We start from the raw sequence: 23,495 nt of genomic DNA on the forward strand, positions 1-23,495 counted from the left end.
AGGGCGATAGGTGGTAATCAGCAGGAGGTTTCCTTGCCCATGTTTGACCTGATGCCATGAGATTTCATGGGGTCCAGAGTCAATGTTGAGGACTCCCAGGGCCACTCCTTCCTGACTGTATATCACTGTACCGCCACCTCTGGTGGGTCTGTCCTGCCGGTGGGACAGGACATACTCAGGGATGGTGATGGGAGAGTCTGGGACATTGGCTGAAAGGTATGATTCTGTGAGTATGGCTGTGTCACGCTGTTGCTTGACTAGTCTGTGGGACAGCTCTCCCAATTTTGGCACAAGTCTCCAGATGTTAGTGAGGAGGACTTTGCAGGGTCGACTGGGCTTGGTTTGCCTTTGTCATGTCCGGTGCCTAGTGGTCCATCCGGTTTTATTCTTATTGTGACTTTTTTTAGCAAGACTTTGCAATTGAGTGGCTTGCTGGGCCATTTCAGAGAGCAATTAAAAATCAACCACATTACTGTGGGTCTGGAGTCACATGTAGGCCAGACAAGGATGGCAGGTTTCTTTCCCTAAAGGACATTAGTGAACCAGATGGGTTTTTAACAACAATCCAGTAGTTTCATGGCCACCATTACTAATACTCGTATTTTAATTCCAGATTTAATTTAATTAATTGAATTTTAATTCCCCAGCTGCTGTGGTAGGATTTGAACTCATGATTCTGGATTATTAGTCTCAGCTGCTGGATTACTAGTCCAGTAACATAACCACTATGTTACCGTATCTACTGTGCAAATACAGCAACTTCACGCCATTCAATGCATTTCAATGGTGAGGCAGAGAGCAAGATGCTGTTTTCACGAAGCTGACGGCGGAGCAGCGCAACTCGGCAGCAACTTTTGGATATTTGAGTTTAACCGCGCCTCGGCCCCTCAACTAAAGATGCTGTACCATTTGAGCGTAAAAAACGGCAAGCGCCATTAGTCACACCGTTATTTTGACAGCAAAATCTGGCCCATTGTTTTAACTGCTGTGTAAGCAATGGTTTGTACAGGTTTAGCATTACCTTTTTGCTTTTGTACTCTATGCCCAAGTTTTGACTATGCACTATACATGCCAACTGGTTAGGGTAATCCAGATGCAGTATTCTCTCTCTTCGCTTTCTTTATGAATTATATATTGTGCAATATTATCTGTTTTTGACCTGTAATCATAAATGCATTAAACATAATTCTTCAAATTTAAAAGCCAACCATTGTTTAGCTGTATAATCTAGAGTGTTCGGCTATCGACTTGGGCATTCAAGATTAAAATAACAATTCCCCAGCGTTATAACAAGAACCAGAGGACATTGATTTAAGGTGATTGGCAAAAGAACCAAAGGTGATATGAGGAATAACGTTTTTCATAGTGGGTGGTTAGGATCTGGAATGCACTGCCCGAGGGGGTGGTGGAGGCAGATTCAATTATGACTTTCAAAAGCGAACTGGATAAGTACTTGAAAGGAAAAAACTTGCAGGGCTACGGGGATAGGGCAGGGGAGTGGGACTAGCTGGATTGCTCATGCATAGAGCTGGCACGGACTCGATGGGCCAAGTGGCCTCCTTCTGAGCTGTAACCTTTCTATGATTCTAAGTCAACTAAGTAGAAAATTAGCTTGAGAAGCATTCCCTACTTGCAACATTCAGACACACACCCAGACCAGCCACTCAATAAATTCCTTTGGCATCAGCTGCGACAAAGCTTGAAGCTGTACTGTAATCTGATGGTATATCATATGACATTGCTTTCCTAGTCAATATCACAGGAGCACATTCCTTTGCTTTAGTTGATTTCTGAGATTGATTCAAGTTTGAAACAAGTATTCAGACTATTGCTCAGCCACTCCAAGCACATTCCCTGATGTGTTGTTCGTGATCGATAACAGCTTAGTAGAAAATCGAACCTCATGGATAATGTTCTGCCTTGTTGATCCACGATTAAATAGTACTAAATGTGTCTCAGAGTGTAGTACTCAGAAGTAGGATAGTATCTCCTCAGAGCTGAAAGTTATGCATGATATATAAAGAAGACTTCTTGTTGCAAAGCATTTATTTATTTTTGTGTGAACTTTAACCTCATCTGATGTGTTAGCAACAGTTTAATACTAAATTTGCATTTCCTAAATCAGTAGCACAACTCTTTCTTTATTTAAATAAACAAGACAAGCCACATCGGGCCAGATTTTGCCGTGAGCGCCAAATGGCACCAGCCATTAGTTAGACTTGCACTTGCCCATAGACTTTCTATGGGGTTTTGCACAGCAAGTTGCTATCAATGGAACAGCTAAATGGCAGGTCGCCCTCTACAGGGCATCTGGGACCTGTGTGAACAGGTCAAGCGCTGTGTATCTCCTTAACCAATTAGATTGAAGAATCGTTAATGAGCAGCGCAGAGGCTGAACCAGGAAGTCCAAGTTGGAATAGTGAATTCAACGTCAAATCAGGTACAGTAAGTGAAATAAAGTGAGAGAAAGAAAGACTGGATTAAGAGACAGAAAGAAAAAGTTAAAAAGTTATTTTTTTTTCTTTTAAATGTCCAGCAATAATTAAAAGCTGAAGGAACATAAGAACATAAGAAATAGGAGCAGGAATAGGCCATACGGCCCCTCGAGTCTGCTCTGCCATTCAATAAGATCATGGATGATCTTCAATCTCAACTCCACTTTCCCGCCCGATCCCCATATCCCTTGATTCCCTTAGTGTCCAAAAATCAATCAATCTCAGTCTTGAATATACTCAACGACTGAGCATCCAAAGTCCCCTGGGGTGGAGAATTCCAAAGATTCACAACCCTCTGAGTGAAGAAATTTTTCCTCAGCTCGGTCCTAAATGGCCAACTTCTTATGTTGAGACTATGACCCCTAGTTTTAGACTCTCTAGCCAGGGGAAACAGCCTCTCAGCAGCTACCCTGTCAAGCCCTCTAAAAAGTTTATACGTTTCAATGAGATCACCTCTCATTCTTCTAAACTCCAGAGAGTATAGGCCCATTCTACTCAATCTCTCCTCATAGGACAACCCTCTCATCCCAGGAATCAATCTAGTGAACCTTTGTTGTATCCCCTCTAAGGCAAGGAGACCAAAACTGTACCAGGTAAGGAGACCTTCCCTAGGTAAGGAGACCAAAACTGTACCAGGTGTGGTCTCACCAGAGTCCTATGTAATTGCAGCAAGACGTCCTTACTCTTATACTCCAACCCCTGAGGAATAAGGCTCTACACTTGTAAACGTTAATTTTCAGTGCCAGAGAGGTTGTTTGGCAGTAATTAAAACTTACCATGCCGTTAAAAGGCTACTTCCACTGGAATGGGCAAGCCCTAACCTTTTTTGGCGCGTTTAGTCTGTATCTATGATGTGAGCACAGGAACTTCACGGCGTTCAATACATTTGAACGGTGAGTCAGACGGCAAGATGCCGTTTTTGCACAGCTTTTGGAGGAGTAGGGCATCTCGGACAGCAACTTCCAGATTTCTGCATTTAACTGCGCATGTGCAGACCGTAAATAACGGTGAGCGCTGTTAGCCTCATGTTACTTTTACAGCAAAATCTGGCCCATCATTTACTGCATGAGGCTTAGGCTTGAGGAGAATAAAGAAAGTTTTTTTCTTACACTTACTGACACCAAATTACAACAATGTGTCACCTTTCTAAGATAATTGCTTATTCATAATTGACCATATGAGCACTTAAAAATAAAATTATGAAATTCAACAAGCAGCCTCCTAAAGTCTCTTCCTGATGTGCTCTGACACAAAATGGTGTAGTATTCTCAGCAGGTCACTGAAAATATGATTTTAACAAAACTGTTGGGTCTTAGTCCATGAGGCAGTACATTTACATAGAATAACAGTGTTGTTTGCAATAACACAATTGCTGCATTAGTAATCCCCAAACCATGACACATAATACTGTCACTAATAGCCACCAAAAGAATAACGAGCTATCTTTATGGCAACATTCACTAAAGTATTAACACCATACACCATTGTGTAAATATTTTTAACTGTCAGAACAACAGAATACTATCGTAAAAATTTGCTTGACTATTCAATGGCGATGAGAAATTTGAGTAATTCAAGCATCTTTCATCATATGTTGGCTTTCCAGTAGTGGTAATATCTGGCTTTCTAAGTTACTTTTCCTCCCTTTTACTGTGTGCTGTGTCTCAAACCCACTAAGAAAGGCTGCTTTACATTTTTCAGTGAGTGAGCAATACCATTTGAAGCCCACATGCCTCTGTAGTATTATTGTTGCTGGGTCACGATTTATGATGGGTACAACCTCCATTATAAATAATAATTTAAAATTAACACCCACTTGAAAAAAGCAGAGCAACAAAGTACAATCCATTAACTAAGACAATGCCAGGCAGACTGCAGAAGCTACTTTTCATTTTCCCTATAGATTAATCTGTATGTGGTGATGACAATTTCAACTGCACAAGCATCAAACTGTCTAAAAAAAACCTGCAACCAGCTTATCACTGAAGTGTGTATACACATCAACTTCAGTTATTGTCCTCATAAATCACCACCATCTTATCCACAGAGGCACTGATACAATTAATTAAACATAAGCTATCTTTGGGGTGGATGATCGTATGAATAAAACTGGCAACACTTTGTTAATCCCTCTCACACAAGCACCACAGGATGCACTGCAGCAACTCGCCAAGGCTTCTTCGACAGCACCTCCCAAACCCGCAACCTCTACCACCTAGAAGGACAAGGGAAGCAGGTACATGGGAACAGCACCACCTGCACGTTCCCCTCCAAGTCACACACTATCCCGACTTGGAAATATATTGCCGTTCCTTCATCGTCGCTGAGTTAAAATCCTGGCACTCCCTTCCTAACAGCACTGTGGGAGAACCTTCACCACACGGACTGCAGCGGTTCAAGAAGGCGGCTCACCACCACCACCTTCTCAAGGGCAATTAGGGATGGGCAATAAATGCTAGACTCACCAGCGACGCCCACATCCCATGAACGAATAAAAAAAAACTCTTCAATACACAAAGGTTGTTACTTCAAATGTCTTCAGGCAAAGGATGTGAGATACGATTTGCGATCATGCAACTCAAGATGCCATTATTGAATACCTTCAAGAAAATATATAAAATTTCAAATGTTGGCTATAATGCGCTGCCAATTTTGTCATGGGACCAAGAAGTGAACAGTTCATCAATCATAATGGGACACACTCTGACGGGGGATGTATTTCAGCCACGTTATCACTCATTATAATGCAATTGAAGTTCAACCCAGAACATTTTTTAAACAAATTTTGAATAGAATTGAGGTTTAAACATTCAAAAGAATCTGAGGGGCTTGTGCACCTTACAGTGCTGTCTGTGTCCTGTCAAATTGCTGCCCAGAAAGACTGGATAATGGGGCAAAACCTCAATGTGTTGAGCAGTGTGCTTCTCTAGCCACAACTCCTCCAACATTTTCCCCACAGGAAAAGGTGGAATTTATGGGACAAATGTGGATTTTGGTAAGCTCGATGTTTTATCTGCATCTAGCCCTTGCCCATTTTGCTATAGGTGGTGCTTGAGAGAGTCAACTTCCATTCTTCTCTCTGTTCTTCCTCTGTTATCTGGTGCCTAGGTCTTACTCCCAAGATTCTTTGTGGCTCCTTGTGTTTTCTTTTGACCTGGAAGCAAGCATGTTACAAAGAATGGAGATTTTGTCAGAGAGTGAAGTTCCACAGGGGTCGGCTCACAATAGAGGTTTTTAAAGTGTGGTTGGGTCCTGCAAGAGATGGTTACTTTGGAGAGGGCAGAATAAGTGTATGAGATGGAACTTATCTATCAGTTATTTGAATGTCATAATCTGGCTTTTGTTGAGAAGCTGATCTTGCTTAGTGATGTCATTGCCATGTCAAGTTTGGAATCCACCTGAAACAAATTCTTCTGGAAGTTCTCCATTAAGCCTATGCCTGCTAGGCCTCCCCATGATGCAGCAAATCCCCCTTCAATACGCAAGCTTGCGTAATTGTCACTGCTGGCTGCGAGACAATGTATCCGCCACATTGACAAAGCACAACCCTCCCCACAACAAACAAGTGAGTGAAACATTTGTGAGACATACATCAGTCAGATAGGGTGATATACCGACACTGCCTGGAACTCAAAAAAAAACAGGCAGTCTGGAACCCATTTATGGAAGCCCAACTGACCCAGGCACCTCCCTCATAGACCGAGGTCACCACTCACAAATTACCAACCCCCGCCTTCTGCTACACAAAAGACAATGCCAAACCCCACAAAGCCCATCACTGCATTTGTAAGTCCCTTGATACCCCCTGGCATGGTCAAATCCTAGGGCCTGACTGTGCATACTCTGGCAATATACTGACTACACTAATATATCAATATATCCTTGAATGTGTGACTCTCTAAGTACTGTACCAACGTATACTTTTCTAAGTACCGTGTGACAAACTGCTGTGATTAAAAATAAAAGGTATTCATGGCATCTAAATTATGTGGCAGAGTTGCTTCAAGGAATCTATGCCACTTGCATAGGACAGTTCATCAAACCTTTCCACCAATTTCTGTTCTGACTTTTGTATTTATTAAACCATTCCAAGTGATGCCTATTTCTTACAGATCTTTCTGAAAAACTTTCCAACATTTCATTCTTTGTTGACTCAAATTCATTCTTTACTAAGGCTTAAAATAGCTTCACAAACAACATCTCTGAGAAGCTTAGTTGCTGCATAGGGCCGATTTTAACTCAGCCCACCTGGCGGAAACGGGGCAGGCAGTTAAAATGGCCACAGCGACATACCCCGATTCCAGTTGAAGTTTTTAACTGTTCTGTTGAGCAGTTGAGTGGGACAGCTTCTGCCTGCCTGCCTGCCTGACTCTCCTGCCGTGAGTTAAAATCGGGGCTTATCTTGCAGACTCTTGGCTAGTGCAATCTGTCTGATAACTGGCTGATAAATTTTCAGATACTAATTGTCAAGAGAGTACCTCTAAACTCCAATCTCAAACTCAAGTTGAGCTAAAGACAATTGTATCTTTTAAGGGAAGAATAGAAAAATGTTGAAGCAGAAGGTGATATACGGCAATGGGGAGAGAGCAGGGCAGTGGGATTAATTTTGGATTGCTCATGCAAAGACCCACAACACGATTAGCCAAATGGTCTCCTACTATTCTGTAGGTTTCTATATGAAACGTTGACACTTACCGAAGTAGGAGACCAGCCATTAGTACTCATACTATATTATTACAACAGCTATTCTTGTACAATTACTTATTCATCTTCAAATACTTCTATGATCATGGGTTAAAAGAGATCATTTGACATTCACTGTTGGATTAATTAATTAAATTAATAAAATTAATTCCATTTTATTCAGTATTCTGCTGTGTTGTGATTTTGATAGGGTTGGCTTGCATGAAGATTAATACAAGGTCACATGAGACAGTCCCAAGGCAAGTTAATTTGGGCATCTTATAAACGTTACACATGAATGGTAGATTCCGATCCAATTTTCTGATGGGTGACTGTTAGAAAGAGGGGGAAAAGATTCACCCGATCCTTCATTACCTATTAGGATTTTGGACACACTACTTCTTAAATATTTTAATGCATTTAACATGCCATAATCTTACAGCCACTTTGCTCAGTTGTTGCAGAATGCCATCCAACACACATGATTTATTTTGCTCCATTTGCCACATGTATTGAACAATGGAAAATTGAGCCAAGATAAATGACAAGTCAGAATTTAAATTCTCTTCAGTGCTTCTAAAGGCCCAAGTAAAGTAGTTTACAAAATGGAAGCACTTATTTCCAGGATCCACAAGGGAAATTCCTACCATGCAGGGATATTGATTTGATTTGGAAAGGAATGCTAACGCCATTTCAGAAGTCAAATATTTACTCATTTTCACATCCCACTGATTTATAAAGTAACCATTTTTAAAACGTAATTCTTCACAGGAGGAATTATTCTTTCAAAGCTAAAAATTGTGTTTTCAATGCACTTTCATTTAACTCTACGTTTAAAAAATTTATTCTTTGGATTAAAGGGTTTGTATCCATCACAATTTTAACATGATAGTATTTCTTCAGACTTCATATAAAAGTAATAGAGCAGCTCCAACTTGGCAGAAATTATGCTTTAGGAACTACAGGTAAAGGGAAAACTAAAAGATGTGAAGTAATTAAATTAGGAGAGAGAAATAAGAAATGTGTGAGAAAAACAACATTAGAGCAGAGGGACAGGTTAGGGTGTGTGGCCCAAATAAGCATTCTTTATATAAACGCACAGAGCATAAGGAATAAATTGAATGAATTGCAGGCGCAAATTCAACTTAGAGGGTATGACATGGTAGCCATTACTGAAACACGGCTGCAAGACAGTCAGGACTGGGAACTGAATATACCAAGTTATAAGGTCTATAGGAAGGATAGAGAAACTGGTAGAGGGGGAGGAGTAGCCTTAGTGATTAAGAATGAAATTACTTCAATGATAAGAGTGGATATAATGTGAGGTAAGCAGGCAGTAGAGACTTTATGTGTAGGATTAAGAAATAGAAAAGGATTTAAGACTGTAGCGGGAGTTGTGTATAGGCCTCCTGGTAGCAGCTGTGAAGTACCAGAATGTGTGAATGCAGAGATTAGACAAGCATGTAGCAAAGGCAGAGTGGTTTTAATGGGGGATTTTAACTTTTATATTAATTGGGATAAGCAGATGAGCTCATGTCAGAAAGGTAGCGAATTTCTTGTGTGTGTTCAGGACAGCTTTCTACAACAATATGTTCTGGAACCAACAAGGGGGCAGGCCATATTAGATTTAATAATGAGTAATGAGCCAGATTTAGTTAACAGCTTCATGGTGTGTGAACATTTATCTAATAGAGATCATAATATGATCGAGTTCAACTTTGTGTTTGAAAGGGAAAAACCCGTACCAGCTAATAAGATTCTAAATTTAGGTGAGGCCAACTTCAACGGGATGAGACAGAGACTGTCCACAGTAAACTGGACAAATTTGTTAATGGGTAAAACAACAGAAGATCAGTGGGTGGAAAAATAATCTAACGTGATACAGAACTAGTTTATACCCCTAAGGGGCAAGAGCTCCACTTGCAAATAAAAACAGCCATGGACGACAAAAGAGTAAAGGGACAACATAAAACTAAAAGAAGAAGCATACAAAAAATAGCACAGATCCTGGCGACTAGGAGAGGTACAAAGAATAGATAGTAAGAGCTATGAAAAGGGAGTATGAAAAGAAACTTGCGAGGGATATCAAAATCAACACAAAAAATTTTCACAATTGTATTAAGAAAAATAGGGTGGTCAAGAGCAATGTGGGCCCCTTAAAAACTGATAGTGGTGATATTGTAAATGAAAATAAGAAAATGTGGACATGTTAAATAATTCATTTGCGTCAGTATTTACGATAGAGGAAGAGGATAGCATGCCGGACGCCCCATGGAAACTAATTTTGAATCAGGGACTCACCATAATTAACATAAGCAAATTAACAGTAATGAAGAAAATAATGGCATTAAAGAGTGACAGATCCCCAGGATCAGATGGTTTCCATCCCAGGGTTTTAAAGGAAATAGGTGAGAACATTGCAGAAGCCCTAACTATAATCTTCCAAAGTTCTCTCAATTCAGGAACCATTCTTTAGATTGGAAAATTGCACACTTCACTCTGCTATTTAAGAAAGGTGAGAGAGGGAAATCAGAGAATTATAGACCAGATGGCCTAACATCTGTTGTCGGGAAATTACTAGAGTCTATAATTAAGGCTAGAGTGACTGAACATCTTGTTCAGAGAGAGCCAGCATGTATTTGTAAAGGGTAGGTCATACCCTGATGAACCCGATTGAATTTTTTGAAGAGGTGACTAAAGTAGTGGATAGGGGAATGGGTGTTGTTTGTATGGATTTCCAGAAGGCATTCAATAAAGTCCCTCGTAAGAGCATGTTAGCTAAAGTTGAAGCTCATGGAATTGAGGGCAAATTACTAACTTGGTTAGGAAATTGGCTGAGTGGCAGGAGACAGAGAAGTGGGATAATGGTCAGGTACTCAAGTTCGCAGGGTGTGACTAGTGGTGTCCTACAGTGATCTGTGATGGAGCCTCAACTATTCACTGTATTTATTAACGACTTGGATGATGGGAATAGAGAGCCACATATCCAAATTTGCTGATAACACATAGATAGGCAGCATTGTAAGCAGTGTAGATGGAAGCATGAAATTACAGAGAGATATTAATAGATAAAGTGAATGGGCAAAACTGTGGCAAATGGATTTCAATGTAGGCAAGTGTGAGGTCATCCACTTTAGACCTAAAAAGGATAGATCAGAGTACTTTCTAAATGGTGAAAAGCTCAAAACAGTGCAGGTCCAAAAAGACTTTGGGTTTCATATACATAGATCCTTAAAATATCATGGACAGGTACAGAAAATAATCAAAAAGGCTAATGGAATGCTGGCCTTTATATCTAGAGGACTGGAATACAAGGGGATAGAAGTTATGCTACAGCTATACAAAGCCCTAGTTAGACCACACCTGGAGTATTGTGTTCAGTTCTGGGTACTGCACCTTAGTAAGGGTATAATGGCCTCGGAGGGAGTGCAGCGTAGATTTACTAGAATGATATCTGGACTCCAAGGAATAAATTACGAGCAGAGATTACACAAACTAGGGTTGTATTCCCTGGAATTTAGAAGATTAAAGGGTGAAATGATCTAAGTTTTCAAGCTATTAAGGGGAACTGATAGAGTAGATCGAGAGAGACTATTTCCACTGGTTGGGGAGTCTAGGACTAAGGGACATAGCCTAAAACTTAGAGCCAGGACTTTCGTGAGTGAAGTTAGGAAACACTTCTAAATGCAAAAGGTAGTAGAAGTTTAGAATTCTCTTCCGCAAACGGCAGTTGATGCTAGCTCAATTGTTAAATTTAAATCTGAAATTGATAGATTTTTGTTAACCAAAGGTATTAAGGGATATGGGGCTAAGGCAGGTATATGGGGCTCGATTTTAGAAGCGGGTTCCCTATGGGTTATCGGCGGGGTGGGCTCGAAAATGTCAATTTCCACGTGCGGGAGCGGATCGCGCCGCGATCCCGGCCACTTCCGGGTACCGCGCTGACGTGCGGGGCTGCGTGCGCAGCCCCCGCTGGTGGGAATCCCGCAGGCAATTAAAGCCAGCGGGGTTCCACTTGAGTGTACTTACCTTGCTTGTTGAGGTCATTAAATGAGCTGAATCAGCTGTCATAACAGGAAGTGTGGGATTTTACCTTCAACGCAGAGTGTTTCACACACTGGGGGAAACAGTCTCCCTCCAACCAGACGTGTTGCAGCCAGCAGCCTGTGGCAGCTGCCAAGGTGCACTGCACAGGGGGCGGGGGAGAGCCCTCACCCGCGCAGGAGGCCACCGCGTCACATAGGGCAACCCCTGCCCTCCACCACCCCCCGCCAAGCCAGAGGACAGACCGACGTGAAACCGCAGCCCCAGTGCGAGGAACCACCTACCTACCCTGCACAACCCTTCAGACCAACACCTGCCAGATGGGTGGTGCGTGGACATCCTCGGAGGACGAACAGCATGACCAGCCCCAGCAGCCTCGCAGTCCACGCCGTCCGCCTCAGAGACGTGGAGCCCCCCAACACGGTGCTGTGGCACGCCCACCTGCACAGCAGGAGGGAGGGCAACCGCAGAGAGAGATGCGTCGCAGGAGGCACTACCCTCCGCACGGGGTGTACAGACCGAGGCTCAGCTTCATGGACCCCTCCGAGGAGCAGTGCATACGTTGGCTCAGAGTCAATCGCCAGGTAGTCGCCGACATCTGCAGCCTCCTGAACGACGAGCTGCTCCCGGATGGACCAAGCAGCATCTTCTCACCCGTCGCCGTCAAAGTCACCACTGCCCTCAACTTCTTCGCATCCGGATCCTTCCAGGGTGCCTCCGGGGACATCACCGGGGTCTGTCAGTCGTCTGCACACAAGTGCATAAGGCAGGTCACCGATGGGTTGTTCCGCAGGGCCTCGCACTACATCAACTTCGCCATGGACGAGCGCAGCCAGATGGAGAGGGCGGTTGGATTCCATGCCATGGCTGGCTTCCCACGGGTACAGGGTGTAATCGGCTGCACCCACATCGCAATACGGGCACCTCCGCATGAGCCAGGGCTGTTCATCAACAGGAAGGGGTATCACTCCATGAACGCCCAGCTCATTTGTGACCACCGCCAGAGATTCGTACACGTGTGCGCCAGATACTCCGGCAGCTGCCACGATGCCTTCGCCCTCAGGGAGGCCACCGTCCCGCCCATCTTCCACGCACCCAACGCGGGCAACGGCTGGCTCATCGGCGACAAGGGGCTTCCCCTACACACGTGGCTCATGACGCCTCTGAGAAACCCCATCACCGGGCCGGAGCGTCGGTACAATGACAGCCACACTGCTACCAGGTCTACAATTGAGCAGACCATAGGGCTGCTCAAGATGCGCTTCAGGTGCCTTGATCGTTCTGGGGGAGCGCTCCAATACACACCATTCAGAGTGGGACGAATCATAGTTGTCTGCTGTGCCCTGCACAACATGGCCCAACAGAGAGGGGTGCCGCTGGAGGAGGCCCCATCAACACCCGCCACCCACATTGAGGACGGCAATGAGGACGAGGAGGAGGAGGAGGAGGAGGAGGAGGAGGGGGACGCGCGCGAGGATGAGGAACGACCCATGCGCTGAAACCCCGACTCACCGGGATGCTCGCCGGGCCAGGGAGGCACTCATATTTCAACGGTTCTCCTAGAGTCAGACAGTGCGAGGCGTTCGCATCTCCTCACCTGCACATGCGAGGGGCCATACCAGCCCCCTCCACTGAAGAGTGTTGCCAGTGCTCCTGCACCCACAGCAGTGTGCCCAATGGGCGGCAGCAGGTGTTCGCCGTCATGATGGGCTGCACGGAGCGCACCTATTGCACAGGCCGCGGAAGAATGGACGAGAGGTGGCAGGAGTGGTGAGAACGATAGTGTTTAATGTCGACAAGGTGCAATACTATAAACAAAAAGTGTACAAATTAACAGACACCCTGGTGCATTCCCTTTGTGCTTATAATGCCTTTGGAGTTCTTTTCCGGGAACCCCTACGTGGTGCTACCCCTGTGGCTCCAGCAGAGGTAGTGGCAGGTTGCTCCTGTTCTTGCCCTGACCGGGTAGATGCTCTGGGCGGACGGCCCCTGGGTTTCGGTGCCCGTGAGGGCAACTCCACAGACTGCTCCTCCTGCACCTGTGCAGGGGCAGACTCGGCCACCTGGAGAGGAGGCACCATTGCGGGTACTGGTTGAGAGGGGGGCAACGGGTGGGACGTGAGGGCACCTTGAGAAGCGTCCCCGCTTCCATGTCCCCGGTCACCATCATCCCTCTCGTGGCCTTGGCCCACATCACCCCTTCCACCTTGCTGGACGACAGTTTGGATTGCATTTGTGAGGCCTTGCAAGGCCACCTCTAGTGTATCCGTCAGCCTGTTTATGGCGACGGAATGTTGCTCACCCTGAATCCGTACAGCCGTTGTCAGGGCCTGCACGGACTCGATGTGGAGCTGTGTGTGACGCTCGAGGGAAGCCAGCCTGTCCTCCACCGCAGACGCTCCCGCACCTACCCGTGACACTGTGTCGCCGGTACCCTCCTGTGCCTGCGCCACCAATGCCCGCATTCAGGAGTTGGACTCCTCCATTGCCTGCACGATTGCGGACAATGCGCGCGGCACCTCTCCCAGTACCTCGGCAATTAGCTGGTGCCCCTCAACGACTCTCCTTTTGACTGGTGGCCCCCTGGGTTCAGCATCTGGGTCCAGCCGAGCAGAGCCTGGAGATGAGTGCTCCCACTGACGCGGACCCTCCGCGGCTGCCCCTGCCACCAGGGTCTGCTCATGCTCACACGTGCGCGGTGAATCACCAAGTGCAACCCCAACTAGTTGGCGAGGGGGACCCACCGAGGTGCGTGTCTCTGCGCTGGTGGATGGTTGGCTCATATGTGACGATGCACCCTCAGAGACCGGCATGTCCTCTGAGGAATCGCCCTCCTCACACAAAGCGCTCTCAGACGGCCCTGCAAGGGAACAGAGGGCACTATGAGGCATGTGCACAGAGGTCGCGGTGCGCCAGATGGCAGGTGATGATAAGATCATTCGCGATCATGAGTGTTGAGTGTCGGCTGTCTCTTACCGGCCGATGCTATAGCGCCAGACTCGCCATCGCCCACCGACAGGCAAAGTTGTGTTCCGCTCAGTTCGAGCGCCTCCACCTCGGCATCCGTGAGCTCGAGCACGTGCGGCGGGCCCCCTCCAGTGTGGTCCCTTTCCCGCGCATTCTTGCTTCTCTTCTCCTGTGAAGGCAAAACACAGATGCGTGAGTACGTGCAGATTGCATAGTGAGACACCTGGAGCATCGGTATGGGTGGGTTGCGTGTGGGGCGGATGGATGGGAGGATGCATGTGCCACATGCCCGTCCCATTGCATGGGGTTGGGGCGTGTGGTAGTGTTCCAGTGGGGACGGGGATGGTGGGTCAGTGCAGACACGGTGAGGATGGTGAGTGAGTGGCTGTGAGGATTGCTGTGGGAGCGCTGTGGTGGCTGTGCAGAAGGGGTTGTGGGGTGTTTGGCGTGATGGTCGAGACGGGTTCTGGGGGGGGGGGGGGGCGTTAGTGTACTCACCTTGCCGGACCTAGTGAGGTCATTGAACCGCTTGCGGCACTGCTCCCAAGACCTGCTTGTGTTCGAGCTGCTGCTCACCTCCACCGCCACCTCTGCCCATGCCCTCCTGGTTACCGAGCCAGGGCACTTCCGTCCGTCCCTCGGGAAGAGCGTGTCCCTCCTCCTCCGCACACCGTCCAGGAGGAGCTGCAGCGCGTGGTCGGAAAAGCGGGGCGCAGCCTTACCCCTGGGTTGCGCCATGGTTTGCTTCCTAATGCTGGATGCAGGGGGGGGGCTCTGTGGGACTGCCCCTTTAAGTGCGGCTCCACCATCGCGCTGGCGTCAATGCGCATGCGCAGGCGGCCGGCGCACAGCTGGCCTGCGGCGAACCCAGAACCACGGCTTCATTCAATCAATTATCCCGCGATCGCGCGGGGGGCGCCCTCAATTAACCGTCCGTGTTTTCCACGCTCCTGGAGGACCACCCGCTGGGAACCCGCAGGCCTGCTAAAATCGGGCCCATGGAGTTAGGAAACAGATCAGCCATGATCTCACTGAACAGCAGAACAGGCTCGAGGGGCTAAATGGCCTACTCCTGTTCCTATGCTTTTTTAACAGCCTTCTCAACTTGTCCTGCCACCTTCAAAGATTTGTATACGTGCACCCCTAGGTCTCTCTGTTCCTGCACCCTCTTAAAATTGTACCATTTAGTTTACATTTCCTCGCTATTGAAATGGAGGCGAGATGCAGCCAAAGTTGGTTTGGCTCTTTAAATCTGTGATTGACACATATCAATGAAAGCTCAGTGATTGAAGCTGGGCCCTCAGTTCTCTCAGGCCAACGTTTGACTGAGAGTTCTTTGTGTTGGGTCTCTAGTCACTCTTGCAGCCATCACTCAATTAAATTAAATATTCAGAAAATAATCAAATGTTAACATCCGGAATCAATCTTGAGTATGTGCTCAAGCTTATATTTTTAAGAAAGATGACAAAATCTGAAATATTAGAATATTCTGCAGTCAAGTTACTTGAAAGAATCATAACATTTTATAAGAACCTGGCTCTTTTGCTAATATAAATTATCGAACTCCTAATGTGTTTCCAGTTCTCATCCATTCTTTACATTTGCGTGGTCCATCTTTTCCCTTCTTTTTATGGCTTTCTCTCTCTCCATCTTTGCCAATAGGCTTTCCATAGATAGTTATTACAAGCTCAGACTCCCACAACTATTTGGATTGTGTTTCTTCCCTCCCAACTTCCAGTAAATACATCATCCCTTTCTCTAATTTTCTCCTTCTCTGTAATATCTGCTCTAATAAATCTACTTTCCACACCACAGTCCCTAAAGGTCCTTCTTTTTCCTCAGCTGAGTCTTCCCTCAGCAGTGGTTGACAGGCCCTTTGATTGAATCCACCACATTTCTCACATGCAGCGGAATGTAACTGCCAGGGACATCCATTATGCTTTCCATCTTTTAATATTAATGCTTGTGCTGGTGCTGTTAGGAAGTTCAAAATATGAATGTTACTTATATTGCAATGATCATCAAATCGCTTCTCTCCTGCTCACCCTGGTATATGTTCCTTATTCCTGTCCTGAATCTGAAGCCAGCTCTTCATGCCCTCCTCCCCGTACAGCCTCAATGCAGACCGGCATATACTGCAGTGGGTGCAAGATGCTGGTGGCCCCCATTGACTCTCTGCTCAACTTCAGTACGTTGGCTACAGGTCTTTCCTTGTTTAATATTGGCATATATTGTTAGTTGCACAATACATTGCAAAATGCAATGTTTTGTGCACCTAGCGTTAAAGTTTGAATTTAATAAATGCTTCCTTTCTATGTTAGAGACAATGCAGTTTTCAAACCAGGTCTGCTTAGGTGTAAATGCTGTCCATAATGGAAGGATTAAGTCATGAGTCTAAAGCAGATTGGAATTATCCTATAATAATAGGTAAATTACAGTTTTCAACACTATGTCCAAAATGGTCAACAGTCACATCTAGAGTGGAAGGTTAGGATTAGTAGAAAAGCATCCAAAACCTGGTCTTAGCCCCAAATCCAATTGTTTACGTGCCAGAAATTAGGCTCAGAATATACCAATGTCCTCCATATTTTTATAGATTTTCCCTCCCCAGGTTCATCATTTAGAGGGAAACACTAAGACTTGTTCAGGATAATTAAAGGTTAGGGCAAGGCAGTGTGTTAGCATCATTACTGCTTGTAATTACAATCAGTTGGATCCTGAAGACTGCTGTAAAATATGTTAAAAGCTGACCTGCTCATGTCGATGACACCATCATGTCAATTTTTAGGCTTATGGCACTCCATTGGCTAAGATAACTTTAAAACATGTCAGCTTTGCTCAGTTGGTAGGACCGTGCCTTAGAATCAGAAGATTGTGGATTTAAGCCCCACTCCAGGAGTTAAGCATAAAATCTGGGCTGATACTTCAATGCAGTATTGAGGGAATGCTGCACTGTTGGAAGTGCCGTTTTTCAGGTGATCTGCCACACAAAATCATGGTCTGACAATGCTGAAAACTATACTGAAAGTGGGTAGGGAGTAAGTATTTTCAGCACAAATATTTATTAATGGATGTTTGAATATAACTGAAATATTCACTAAAATGTATTGGGGTAGAGTTTTTGCTATGGGTGCAAATTGGGCTTGAAATTGCACTGGTTAGGCTACAGTTTAAGTTTCTGCATTTGCATAATTACAAACGTAAAATCTTCCATGCACCAGCGCAGTTGGTCAGCGTAATAGAACGCAATTGTTTTTTTTTCTTTGCATTAAAAAATATTCAATTATTTAAGCGTGGTAACCTGGTGCAGTTTTATTAATACAGCTGGAAATGAGCTTTGCACACAAAATAAACATTTTTAATAAGAGTCCTCCACCTGTGACTAACCTGACTTTAAATCACAGAAGATGACTTTAAAAAACTATACTGAACCATTTACTAGTTTCATTGGCGTACACTAGTCAGTTTCTTAGTCAATTAAATATTTTTTAATGAGTGAAAGTGTTTAAAATGTGTCTATTAGTGTCCGTGCGCCTAAGAAAACAAACTTAATTTGAAGACCCTCGAGTGGGCACAATCGGCAGAAACTTGCCATCCTCGTTATTTGGATCTGGGGGCGTGGCCAGTTTTGTGGGCGGGGCCAGCTTCGGGTGCAACGCTTTTTGAACCAGCGTCAAAGATCGCGGAACCTCGATTTACGCTTGGCGTAACTTAGGCTTGATTTTTCACGATCGTTTGCGTTGATTCGGGCGGATTACTCTGATAAAACCAGCGGAAACTCTACCCCTATGTCTCCAAACACTCTCATCAAATGATGTGAGAATACTAGAAGATTACTAAAGTTGAAACTTACCGGAGATCTTTCACAAAATTTCTCTACACAGCCAAATCCTCGATCTGAATGTCTCTCTCCCCACCTACAATTCCAGTTTCTATCCCAGTAAGAGCGGGATCCATGTGATGCAGCAGCACATGTACAGACAACTGCTCCATGTTAATTCAAGCAGTGAGCTATGAAGAATGCAGAAGTTTATCTGCAAATGTGAATAAGGAAATGCTGGGTCCAAAACATTGATTGTTCATGATAAAGATGGATGGTTGTGGACAAGATTTTCAAAATGATTAATTATTTATTTTAGTTGCTTTAGAGTTAATGGGCTCGATTTTCGCAACCCCAAGTGGGTGCGTTCGTGGCGGGGGGGGCTCCGAAAATCGGGAACTCCCGGGGGGGGGGGGGGGGTCCGGAGCCCGGCTCCAACCCGCCCACTTCTGGGTTCCCCATTGACTTAAAGTAATTAACCAGGTACTTCAGGTCGTTTACAAACCTGATTGACCTGATATTTTAGGAGGGGTGGGATTTTCAAGTCAACTGGGACTGTTTCCCGTACTGGGGGAAACACTCCCAGTTGAAATGGACGTGTTGCAGCCATCAGCCTGTGGCAGCTGCAAAGGTCCATTTGACAGGTCGGGGGGGGAGACCCTCACTCATTGCAGGAGGCTACTCTGTCACTTTGGACAAAGTTTGGCCTCCACCACCTTCCTCCTAACAATAAAATTCACAAACTTTCACACTTACCCCGGTGTGCAGACACATTTTACCTACCTTGCGGACCCCTCAAACGTACATCTTCTGGATGGGGGCCGCCATAGCTGCAGTCATGACCTCCTCGGAGGACGAACAGCATCATCAGCCTCGCCAGCCACGCCGTCCACCTCTGACATGTGGAGCTCCACAACACAGTGCTGTGACACTACCACCTGCACAGCAGGAGAGAGGGCAACAGCAAAGAATGACGCGTCACAGAAGGCACTACCCCCGCCACAGGATCTACAGACCGAGGCTCAGCTTCCTGGACCTCTCTGAGCAGCAGTGCACACGGAGGCTCAGAGTCACTCGACATGTAGTCGTGGACATCTGCAGCCTCCTTCATGCCGAGCTGCTCCCGGCTGGCCCAAGCACCATCTTCTTACCTGTCGCTGTCAAAGTCACCACTGCCCTCAACAACTTCTCCTTCGCATCCTTCCAGGGTGCCACCGGGGACATCGCCGACGTCTCTCAGTCGTCTGCACAAAAGAGCCCTGCAAATACACCTACACCCACTCTGCATTGACACAATTGGTGGCATCAGTTGTGGGTCTTCATCGTGATCCTCAGGAAAGGGCATTATTGCACAAACCACAAGATTCGCAAAGACGTGGAAGTAGTGTTGCCAATATAATATGTAATGTGAGTTGGTCAGAAATTCAATATAAGTAACAACCATGACAAACCCTCAAACACCCTTGTGCATCCCCTTCATGCTCACGACACGTTTGCCTTACACTTCCTACTGCACATATGTGCTGCATGCCCTGTGGCTGCAGCACAGGTAGTGGCAGGTTGAGTGAGGCTGACCGTGAAAGAGATGCATGAGAGAGTGAGTATGAGATAGAGCCATGAGATTGTATGAGGATTGGGTTGAGTGGTAGTGGTGGGATGAGTACTGGCGAGGTGAGTAAATGCTGGTAAGATGAGGATAAGCTTTGAGTGGGTGTGAGGAGTGATGTGATAGAGTAGTGTTGGCAGTGCAGAAGGAGATGTGGGGTGGGGGCGGTGATGTGACAGACGGAGTGTAGGGGAATGAGTAAGTGTACTCACTTCAACTGACCTAATTAGGTCATTGAAGCGTCTCCTGCACTGTATGCAAGTGCGCGATATGTTGGTGGTGCAGGTGACCTCCTCTGCCACCTCGAGCCAAGCCTTCTTGGTGGCAGAGGCAGGCCGCTTCCTCCCGCCCGCCGGGGAGAAGATCTCTGTCCTCCCCCTCCTCCTCACCCCATCCAATAAGACCTGGAGTGAAGCATCATTAAACCTGGGAGCAGCCTTCCCCCTGGGCTGCTCCATGCTGTAATTTTGCCTATTTTCTGCAGCATCAGTCAGTGGAGGACTGCCCCTTTAAATAGGGCTCCTCCAGCTGACAGCCTATGCTACGCATGCGCAGTCCGCCCGCCTCGCAGCTTTCCAGTCCGCCCACCTCGCAGCTTTCCAGTCCGCCCACCTCGCAGCTTTCCAGCGCGCAACCCGGAAACCAAGGTAAGTACCTTCAATCAAGCTGCGATGCGTGTGGAGCACCCCGATTTCACTGGGTGCGTTACCCACCCGCCCAGTGGACCCCTCGCTGCCAACCCACCGCCCTGCTAATATCGGGCCCAATGTCACAGTAATAAAGCCACTTCTAACTTCTAAGTAGCTTCATTACTATAGTATTTGGGTTTATTTCAATGTCAATTTGTAAACTGAATTTCTTTTTTTTTAAATGGCTAGTCCAGGGAGTCTGAAATTGTCTGGAGCCAGCAGCAATCTAAAGTTTATGGCACTTCCCTTAATGACTATGGCAATGATTCCCTTACTCCAAATCCTCTGGTGTTTTTCTCTTCCCATGCATCTTTCTAGCTATCCATTTATATGATTAAACATTTTTCATTTGACTTGTGCCTGATGTGCCCATAAGATGTGAAGCTAAAAAGGAGCAAATCAAAAATCACTTAAATACTTATTTCATAGAAACATAGAAAATAGGAGCAAGAGTAGGCCATTCGGCCCTTCGGGCCTGCTCCGCCATTCCAAATGATCGTGGCTGATCGTCTAACTCAGTACCCTGTTCCCGCTTTTTCCCCATATCCCTTGATCCCTTTAGCATTAAGAAACTTATCTATCTCCTTCTTGAATACATCTAATGACTTGGCCTCCACTGCCTTCTGTGGTAGAGAATTCCACAGGTTCACCACCCTCTAAGTGAAGAAATTTCTCCTCATCTCGGTTCTAAGTGGTATACCCCGTATCCTGAGACTGTGACCCCTGGTTCTGGACTCCCCTGCATCTAGTCTGTCTAGTCCTGTTAGAATTTTATATGTTTCAATGAGATCACCTCTCATTCTTCTAAACTCTAGTGAATATAGGCCTAGTCGACCCAATCTCTCCTCATACATCAGTCCTGCCATCCCAGGAATCATAGATAGAGATAGGTAAACCCATCTCTATCTTTCACTGTCTCTCACAAATACCCTTTCATAAAAAAGGAAACAATTATAACCTTGAATATTTTTCCCACCCCAGTCTTTGAGCAGCTATGTTAATTTCCCATCATGAACCTCTAAAAAATAATATTTATGGCATAGTAAACACATTAAAAATTCAACACTTCTGAAAAGCTAATCACAGAATTCACCCATATTGCCTTCCATTACCTCCCCTCTTTCGGAAGTCTAAGCTTTCCTTCTGCACTATTCCCAAAACTTATATGTGTAGTTGCAATGTTCTATGTGCTTCTGCACATGTGAAAGAGTGTTGTTTTTTTTCATCCCTCAGGTATGCTCATATGTTTCCCCTCTTTCCTTTGTCTGTACATGGATGGCCTCATAGGTCAGTACTTCTCAGTGCTGCTTTTTTTGTCCCTCTGTGGCATACACATGCATTGTTGCCATCTTTTCTAGACCTCCTTGCACATTCAATGCCAGTCAGGCGGCTTCTTTGTACATATTACTTCTACCGGCATGACAAAAAAGGACAGCAAATTTAAAAAGGTAAAAATGTAATCAGAAAGAACAAGTGTAGCAAATGAAAAATGTTAAAAAAAAACACAGCAGGGCAGATCAATGGAAAGGCATACACAGTATCAGACAGGAAAGAAAGAGACAGTAAAAATAAAAGACGTGGGCATAGAAACTGATACAGACATATCTAAGTTTTACAGAGAGAGTGGAACATATACAACACAGAAGCGACAGATGAAAGAACAGACTTTCAAGTAAGAAGTCAGATAGAATGTGGAAGAATCGTCTGTGATTATAATGAAGCATTGATTTACTTTGTCAAGAGTTCAGGTTAAACAACAGAATTCAGAGCTATTAGACTAGCATTTTTGACTAGCATTGTGATTTTGAAAACATTTTTATCATCTCCCTCCAGAGGAACCTGGACTGTGAAACAAAAAGCCTGTGTGTGAACCTTTGTCAAATGTAGAATAACCACAATGGACCACCATTTCTTTAGTCGTGTATTATACAGCATCATTTTCTGGAGGCTTTTTTGAAGATAGCATAGTAATCATTTTATAATATATACTGGCAGGTACAAAGAAAATCAGCAGATGGTGTGCTGAATCTTTATAAAAGATACATGGCGAATATGTAGAAAGGACATCATTGTGTAAGTATAAGATATCCTCAGGCTTTAAAAAAACACATTACTAGGCTGCAAACATGAGATACAGGAAAACTGGCACTAGTGTTATACATTCTCATTTGAATAATTTTAAACTCTATAAAACTTTTGTTTTTATGTAAGTAGCCTTTTTTCAGCCTTGGATATTCTTGAATGTAGGACTTGCCATTAGATTGGGTCAGTGAAAATTAAACAATTTCTGTATCATTAATACTGCTCAAAACTACTAAAATTAATTCAAAATAATTTAGCTAGAATTTCTAACCAGTCTTTTTAACCTAATTGACTGCAAATATCTTTAACAATAATATCATTATGGTTTTTCATTCATTATGGCATAATGAATGAAAACCATAAAAATATTAATATAAAAATATATTATAAGATACCAGCCTTGCCAGCGATGCCCGTATCCCAAGAATGAATTTTTTAAAATGGTGGTGGGTGTCTTACAACTGGCCTCAGTAAGTTAAGGAAGGGAAAAATCAGCCAAGTTTCCCGTTGTGATCTCTATATGTGCTTGTGTTTTGATGTCAAGCGAGGAATGGATTTGGCTCAGCTGTGGTGCCTCCCTGGCAATACTCGCAGCCAAAGCTCACACCTAAGGAATGGCCACATGATGATGGATTAGGAGGCAGCTGGTACTAGTGGAGTCAGCATGAGTCAACACTTCCAGGAGAGCAGGAAGCAAACCTGGGGGCCAAATGTAGCATTCAGTTTTTTCCAAATGTATTTTATTAAACTTGCAACTTAATGACTTTTCCTGAAATGTTGCTTTTGGGATTCCTGTTAGACCTTTAATCTATTTTGCCTCTGCTTATGAGCAAAGAAACTATTTTCTCAGTCTACTCAAACTCATGTTGTCCTTCCTAAATTCGTGAAGTACTGCTATAAGGTTACAATAGCACATGACTTGCATCATTAGGCCATCAGCGCAGGTTGCATCTGCGTATTTATAGAAGCACAATTAGTCTCCTGCTGGGTCATCTAGCCTAGAGGAACTCCTTCCATGGGTACATAAATTTAGATTATTAAATTTACTTTTCTCAAATAAATATAATTCTCAGTCAGTCTACAGGAAATTTTGCCAATAGTAGCATTAC

At 44.9% G+C, this 23,495-nt stretch overlaps 1 protein-coding gene across 1 annotated transcript in view; it reads left to right on the top strand.

Annotated features, from left to right (window-relative positions):
* Positions 1–23,495, top strand: part of syn2b (synapsin IIb) — a 282,170-nt gene that overhangs the window by 77,800 nt on the left and 180,875 nt on the right. The gene's annotated exons all lie outside the window — the stretch shown is intronic.

The sequence above is a fragment of the Heptranchias perlo genome, chromosome 17 (assembly GCF_035084215.1).
Source record: "Heptranchias perlo isolate sHepPer1 chromosome 17, sHepPer1.hap1, whole genome shotgun sequence".
Lineage (NCBI taxonomy): Eukaryota > Metazoa > Chordata > Chondrichthyes > Hexanchiformes > Hexanchidae > Heptranchias > Heptranchias perlo.